This window comes from Mercenaria mercenaria, chromosome 9 (genome assembly GCF_021730395.1).
Source record: "Mercenaria mercenaria strain notata chromosome 9, MADL_Memer_1, whole genome shotgun sequence".
Lineage (NCBI taxonomy): Eukaryota > Metazoa > Mollusca > Bivalvia > Venerida > Veneridae > Mercenaria > Mercenaria mercenaria.
This window is the reverse complement of record NC_069369.1, coordinates 61,893,977-61,901,737: the sequence shown is the minus strand read 5'-3', so window position 1 is coordinate 61,901,737 and position 7,761 is coordinate 61,893,977. Positions and strand designations below refer to the sequence as shown.

Below are 7,761 nucleotides of genomic sequence, written 5' to 3'. Positions count from 1 at the left end.
GCCATGGTTAAAATGTTTGTTTAGGTCGACTTTACTTGAATGCTGTGAGAACAATAGCTTTGAAACTTTACATTCTTGTTAATCATCATTAGATACAAAGGAAAAAGAGCCTAAAGACTGATATACATTTTATATGAATTCTGGCCCTTAATGTACATAGAAAATTTGAATTTCTTTTTGTTTTGATCCATTTTTCTTGAATTCTATTAGAGCTATGACTTTGACTCTTTGTATACTTGTTTATTGTCATGGGATTAGTAGGTAGGTCAAGAACTCCAATATCTCTCTCTTGCATTTTGTCAGAATCATCGGGTTTTTAGCTTAGATAATATTTCATGTTTATTTTGTTTTGTTTTTTTTTTTTAATTCACGTTTCTTGAATACTTATTATAGCTTTGAAACTTCAAACATTTTTTGTCATCAGTTAACATGATTAAGAAGGCCAAGAACTATAACTCTTTTCTTACATATTGCCCAGCACCTGCAGACGATGCTCTTGTTTACTAATTTCCTTACACTAACTTGCTTCTCATAATTTTTCTTAGATGCCCGCATACACCCGCTGTCTAGACTCACCCCCATACATGCCACACACCCTCAGAAATCTTTATTTTTTACGTCTTACTTATTATGTCACATATATCTTCTGTTTCCTTAGCATTCATTATTACTATGCCCCCTTTCCCCGACCCCGACACACACACAGACACACGCACACATACACAGGCACACCCATATACACACACACACTATAACATTTCTCAATCTTGCTTTTATCATATGATAAACATTTTCGAATAGTCGAGGGTACCGCTCTTCCGACAGGTCATTTCACTTATAATTTAAGGCTTAAGTTTTGATGCACTATCTCTGTTATTAATGTATTGATTTAACTTATTTTATGCCCCCAGTATCGAAGACCCGAGAGGCACGTTTGAAATGTCTGTCCGTCCGCCCGTCCGTCATTTCAACACAGCCATATTACAACTACATCTGTAACTTGTGCGTTCCACTCATCCTAAAATTTCCATCCAATTCAAATGAAACTTGGTATACATCATCAACTTGACGTGAACATGCAGTGTCATTATTTTTGTATATAACATATATATATCATAACCATACTACAACTACGTCTATACCTTGTGTTCTCAACTCCTGCTACGATTTCCATCCAGTTCCATTGGAACTTGGTAACATATGGTTGAGAATTACATGTAACATTTTTCCTAGCTGGCCTCTTTGTGTTTTAATCTTTCAAGCATGTAAAAGAAGGGTTGCGTGTGTGTTTTGGGGAGAAGGGTTGCATGTCTTATACAGTGTTGAAATCATTATTGTTAAAAGTAATACCGCATCATTATCACCATCGTAAAAACCAAGGTACATAACTTTGAGACCTTTACATCATCAATTATGTCCCTTTTTAGCTCGACTATTCATAGAATAGTAGAGTTATTGGACTCGCCCATGCGTCAGCGTCCGCGTCCCGCATTGGTTAAGTTTTTGTATGTAAGCTGGTACCTCAGCAACCACTTGTGGGAATGGATTGAAACTTCACACACTTATCCACTGTAATAAACTGACTTAAATTGCACAGGTCCCATATCTCTATTTTGCTTTTTTACAAAATAATGCCCCTTTTTTGACTTAGAAATTTTTGGTTAAGGTTTTGTATGTAAGCTGGTATATTAGTAACCACTTGTTGAAATGGATTGAAACTTCACACACTTATTTACTGTGATAAACTGACTTACATTGCACAGGTTTCGTAACTCTATTTTGCTTTTTTTACAAAATTATGCCCCTTTTACGACTTAGAAATTTTTGGTTAAGGTTTTGTATGTAAGCTGGTATCTCAGTACTCACTAATAAGAATGGATTGAAACTTCACACACTTGTTCACTGTCCTGATCTGGCATGCACAAAGCAGGTCTCATAACTCTTTTTTGCTTTTTTACAAAATTATGCCCCTTTTTCAACATAGAAATTTTTGGTCAGGTTTTTGTATGTAAGCTGGTATCTCAGTATCCACTAATGGGAAAGGATTGAAACTTAACACACTTGTTCAACTGACATGAATATGACATGCAGTGCAAAGGGGTCAAAACTCAACTTCGCATTTACAAAATTAATGCCCCTATTTTCAACGTAGGAGTTTTAGGTTAATACTTATATGTAAGCTGGTATCTCAGTACACCAATAATGGAATGGATTGAACTTTTCACACACTTGTCCACTGTTATGATCTGAATAAGCACTATGCAGGTACCTTTAACTCCTATATTGGCCTTTTTACAAATTATGCCTCCATTTTCGACGTTTCATATTCATTCAATCGACAAGGCTGTTGAATAGTCGAGTCGTTGCTGTCCTCCGACATGCGCTTGATACTTAGAACTGTAGGTTTATGTTTCAATTACACTTTCAACCTCTTATGAATATTTTTTTAAATTTAAAATGTTGTTCAACATCATCATCTGCATCATATAATGACAAGGGCCCTAACCCCACCACCAATCATTTAATAAATCATGTCCCTCCGTTTGGGAAAAACGGAAGTAATATTTTTACATGGTGATGCACCTGACCGTCTTCTGTCTGTCTGTGTGCCATATTTCTTGACCAGGCATAACGTAACAAAACATTATAGGTATTTCTTATAAGACTTTACTATAGTAGTGGCAATGAACCATGTGCAGAGTGCAAGAACCGGGTCAGAAGGTCAAGCGTTAAGATCACAAATGGAGACTATAAGTCAACATTGTCCCCCATATTCATGTCAGGACATCTGAAACTTCGTATAAAAGAATGTGGGTTGCTTCCACGATGTGCCAGAATGCTAATATTTTATATATTTTATTTCCTGAAGTGTGATATGAAAAATGTTCACCGGCGAGATATATGAAAAATATAGGACCAGGCGCCAGTGTTTGACCCTGTCCGTCGTCCGTGCGGCCTGTCACAACTTTCCTCTGTATTCATCTCTTCATATAATTTCAATTCAAGCAAATGAAACATGGTATAATACATTATCAACATGAAGTGATGTCGAGCATATTTTTTTTTATGTCCCGATAAAAGAGTTATGTCCCTTTTTCCTCTTTAGCCATATACATCACAGTATGTACCTTTGTGTACACAACTCCCCCAGACGGTTCCATTTAATTCAAATGAAACTTTAGTTTATAAAAGAAAACATTAAGTGGGCATGCACCAAATGAATAAAAAGCACAAACGGACGAGCTGGGAATGCTCTGTTTAATTGATTTTAATTTTGAAAAAATAATTCCACTTTGACTCACATTGAAATTTGAATTGAAGAATCTAAGCACTTAAATGTCGTTTATACATATATTTGTTTTATTCCTTTGTTTTCCAACAATCTATTGTATATTATTGCAGATTTTTAAATTTAATTCCATCTACATACGTAACAAGGGGACAAAGCTTCATTGTAATTACGTATGTACAGGGCTATTGAAACACACCTGTTGTCAGAGGGGTTTGCTCACATTTTAGCTCGACTATCGAAGAATAAGTAGCGTTTTCTACGCACCACGGCGTTGGCGTCGGCGTCGCCCGTCGCCGTCGCCGTCGCACCATCAATAATTTTTTGTACCAGTTTGTACATTTTGATAAAGTCCTTTTGAGATAAGCTTTGAACTTTCAACAATTGTGGTACACGTCACTATGCCAGGATTAGGCAAGAGTGCATAACTCTATATACCAAGGATTTGGGCAGAACTCTGTCAAACTATTTTGGCTGCAGTATGGCCCTTTTGGACTTGGAAGATTTGTACAATTTTTGAAAAAGTCATGTTTTTTGTCAAAACAATTTGACATGTGCTTTGAAAACTTTGAACAATGGTTAACTCTTATTTTCCATCTATCAGCAAGAGTACCTAACCTGTCAAACATTTCGGCTGAATAGTGGCCCTTTTTGGACTCGGAATTGTTCGTTTTCGTACAAATACGGTTTTTGTCAACACTAGTTTGACAATGTGGCTTTGAAACTATCCCACACTTGTTTATCATTAACCAGGTTTCAACGAAAACCTGAATTTATAGATTGGGTATTCGTTTGGGCGGGCGGCGGGCGGGTTTTTTTAATATGGCGGCCGTCAACTGTGGTTCCGGTCATAACTTTTTGTTTCGGTAAAGAGATTTGAATAAAACTTGGTATGTATTAGCTTAATCCAAGACAAGACTGGATTGATTGTGAGGGTTTCAGGGTCCAAGGTCAAGGACACTGTTACTTACAATAGAAAAAGGGGTTCCTTCCCGTCAATAACTTTTGTTTCGGAAAAGATTTTGAATAAAACTTGGTATGTATGTAGCTAGATCAAGACAAAGGCTTGATTGATTTTGGGGTTTCTGGAGGTCAAGTCAAGGTCACTGTTTACTTAAAATAGAAAAAAAGGTGTCCGGTCAATACTTAACTTAGAAATAGCTATCAGATGAAACTTGGTGTATAGAAAACTTATATAAAGTTGTACTTGGATTGATTTGTGGGGTTTCTGGGATCAAGGGTCAAGGAGCTTGGTATTACTAAAAAAGTGTTAGGGTTAGGGTTAGGTTGTGCTTTAAAGTGTCACTGTGATTCAGTATATTTTTTTAATCTTATGCAAAGTGTTGAAAACCTGGGGTTTTTATTTCGTGGCATTGCCGCGTTTCTTGTCATTATTTCCATAGAAGCAAGAGTAAAAATAGCTATGTCAATATATAGGCCCTTTTTTGCACTTGAATCAGTAAGTTTTTTTCAAACTGGTCCATATTGCCTAACTTGTTTGCCATAGGCTTTGAAACAAACGTGACCACATTTTTTACCCATCATAGACTACATATGTAGGCAAGACTAACATAACTAGGACAAGGACTTAGCTCAGTTATGGCCCCTTTTTGACATAGAAATTAGTGAAGTTTTGCATACCATTCCAATATTTTGTCTAAACTGTTTGATATATGGCTATGAAACTTTGAGCACTTTACTTACCAATTATGGTCGCGCAACAAATTGCCATACAGTTGAAGACTTATCCAAATCCACAACTGCGGTACATAGTTTGTCTTACCTATTCTTTTTCTTTTGTCTTAAAATCTCTGTAATAATTGACCCTATACTTTTGATCAGTCTTCGAATAGTCCCCAGCGCGCTGTCAACAGACACTCTGTTGTGATATAATTTTTGTTTTTAATTGCTTCCTCCTGTCAAATTTTTCCCATTCCCAGCTTTAGCTGTTTATTATTTACTGAAAATTCGGAAAAAACGGAATATGTATGATTTGACTTGATCTTGTCTTGAAATATTTTGTTACATATAACATTTGTCCTCAATTTTCAGGATGATTGAAACACACAAATAAACTTTCTGCAGGAATGACGAAAGAAAAATTAAGTACTGTAAATCCACGCAGCCCGGAACCTCAGAGACATGGCACGCAACAGCAATTGCATAAGCACACAAACATGCAACGCTTGCACAAGCATGATGGAAATAAGCACAAAAAAATATTGGAGAATGTTATGATAACATAAAAATGTATTTGTTAAATTCCTAGCATAAATAACTGGAGTAAACTGAGGATGGTTTTTTTACAGGAACAACCGACACATACTTATTTGCTTAGACACAGCAAGTATTTCTAGATCGGTTATTTTTGCAGATTAAATAATAGGTGAATCTCATTACTCGGTTTAAATAAATTCAAATATGACATACCAGTAAGCCCCTTCTCTATGCCAACACTAGACAAAGAGGCCATTTGTTTCAGTGTAAAAAAACAAGATTGAATATAAGATCGTCTGTAGCCAATAAATCGCCGGAAAATAATTCGATATACAAATAAATAAATTCCTGCATTCTAAATACTTATTTTTTCCAAAATGTTACATACTTTTCCAACGCAACGTACACGCCACCGCAACTTCGCCATGTATGACAACGTCACGCTTATAAATGTCATGGCGTCAAATGAATATGTTGAAAAAAGTTAGAATTTCTTAACAATTTTAATAAAGGAATGTATTTTCTACTGCTAAGGGTCTCCTGTAGTTAAAGCGGTGTATGTTATTGAAGCAGATTTTCGGTTTATTTAATTCTTAATTTTTTTGAGAGTTCAGGTGTATTTCATGCCAATGAACGAACGCCATAATTTTGATTTCTAGTTGTTTAACAGTAAAATTATCAAGGAAATATGTATTTTTATATTTTGATAATCCTCTGAAGTTTAAATATAATTCCATACACACTAACTAAAACTGTACCAGATTAAATCAAATATTCATTGTGATTAAACTTATATACTACTGTCCCTTTTTCGAGTTGCTAAATCTAGCTTTTAATTTAAAAGTCCTTTTAGCTCATTTCTTGTACACAGCATTTTACACTGATTGCATAACTCTTAACTGACACCTAACTCTGAGCACAACATTAATACGCTTGAGACTGAAATGACTTTTCAAAGCAACTTTGGCTTTCTAAGTGCAAATGTTTGAAATTTAAGAACTGTATATGATGAGGGGTAAAAAGATGCGTTGATTAAATGTTTAAGAAAATAAGTGCTTGTAGCCCTAAATTTTTTTAATGGATTACTGAATATAAATATATTTGTACAATTATGACCTAATAAGTCATTGCTTCAAACACAAGAACTCGAGAAATCCAAAGATGATGTCCATTGTAAGTGAACTGAGTTAACTTGAGTTATGTCCCTTGAATACTCAAAATCTGGCAATGATGACTTATCCGCACTCTAATCAAATAGTTTTCATACTGATCGTCATCTAAACTTTGTGACATTTTACGGGCAAAATATCTCGGCCAAGTTGGAAACCAGCAAATCCCCCAAGGCATTCTTTGAGTTATGGCCCTGAATAACTCAAAATCTGCAATGTTAGCCTTTGTCTGCCCTCTACGTTAAACAGTTTTTCATTTCGATCTTCAACCAAACTTGCTGACCATGTATTTATTTAAGTGGGCATAATTACCTTGTCCAAGTGATATAGTATCAGCAAAATCACCCCAGGGCACACTTGGATTATGGCCCTGAAATAACTTGAAAAATTGGGAATTTAGCCTTGTCCGCTCTCTAAGGTCCAACACATTTATCATCTGAATTTTCCTGAAACTTGCAGTATGTTTGTTCCGGCATAATATCTCAGTCAAGGTTCGATAACCAGCCATATTGCCCCACGCACTCTTGGAATATTGCCCTATGAACTACTTCGAATCTTGGCAAATTTAGCCTTGTCCCGCCTCTAAGTCGAACAGTTTTTCAGCCGATCCCACCAAACGTGCTGACAATGTTTGTGGGCAAAAGATCTCGCCAAATTCCGATATCATCCAACTCGCCCCCAGACACTTTCGAATATGGCCCTTGCATTAGAGCCAAATTCAATGACGGGCGTATTTTGTGGACTGTCTGCCATCTTGTTTTAACAATGTTTTGATTAAAACAATTAGACCGACATTCCTATGTAAAAGAACAGTAATACTGAATTAATCTTTCACCCGGGAAGAAGCAGAATAGTTCACTCTATAAAGTCTGATCTTATACTGAAACAGAGTTATATAGTTATATACATTTTTACAGTATTAGTAGGTAACCAGTATCACTATTATTTTAAAAAAAAAAAACACTTACAAAAATACGCAGATACAGACAAGAAAGAAAATCACGAAACAATGTCTATCCAGACTAATTTAATTGAGAATACGCAGTTTTTGCACTTTGTAGTGACGTATTGTTTTCTACCAGATAG

At 35.7% G+C, this 7,761-nt stretch overlaps 1 protein-coding gene across 1 annotated transcript in view; it reads right to left on the bottom strand.

Annotated features, from left to right (window-relative positions):
* The window catches only part of LOC123547265 (sulfotransferase 1B1-like), a 134,965-nt gene that overhangs the window by 27,299 nt on the left and 99,905 nt on the right, over window positions 1-7,761 (bottom strand). The gene's annotated exons all lie outside the window — the stretch shown is intronic.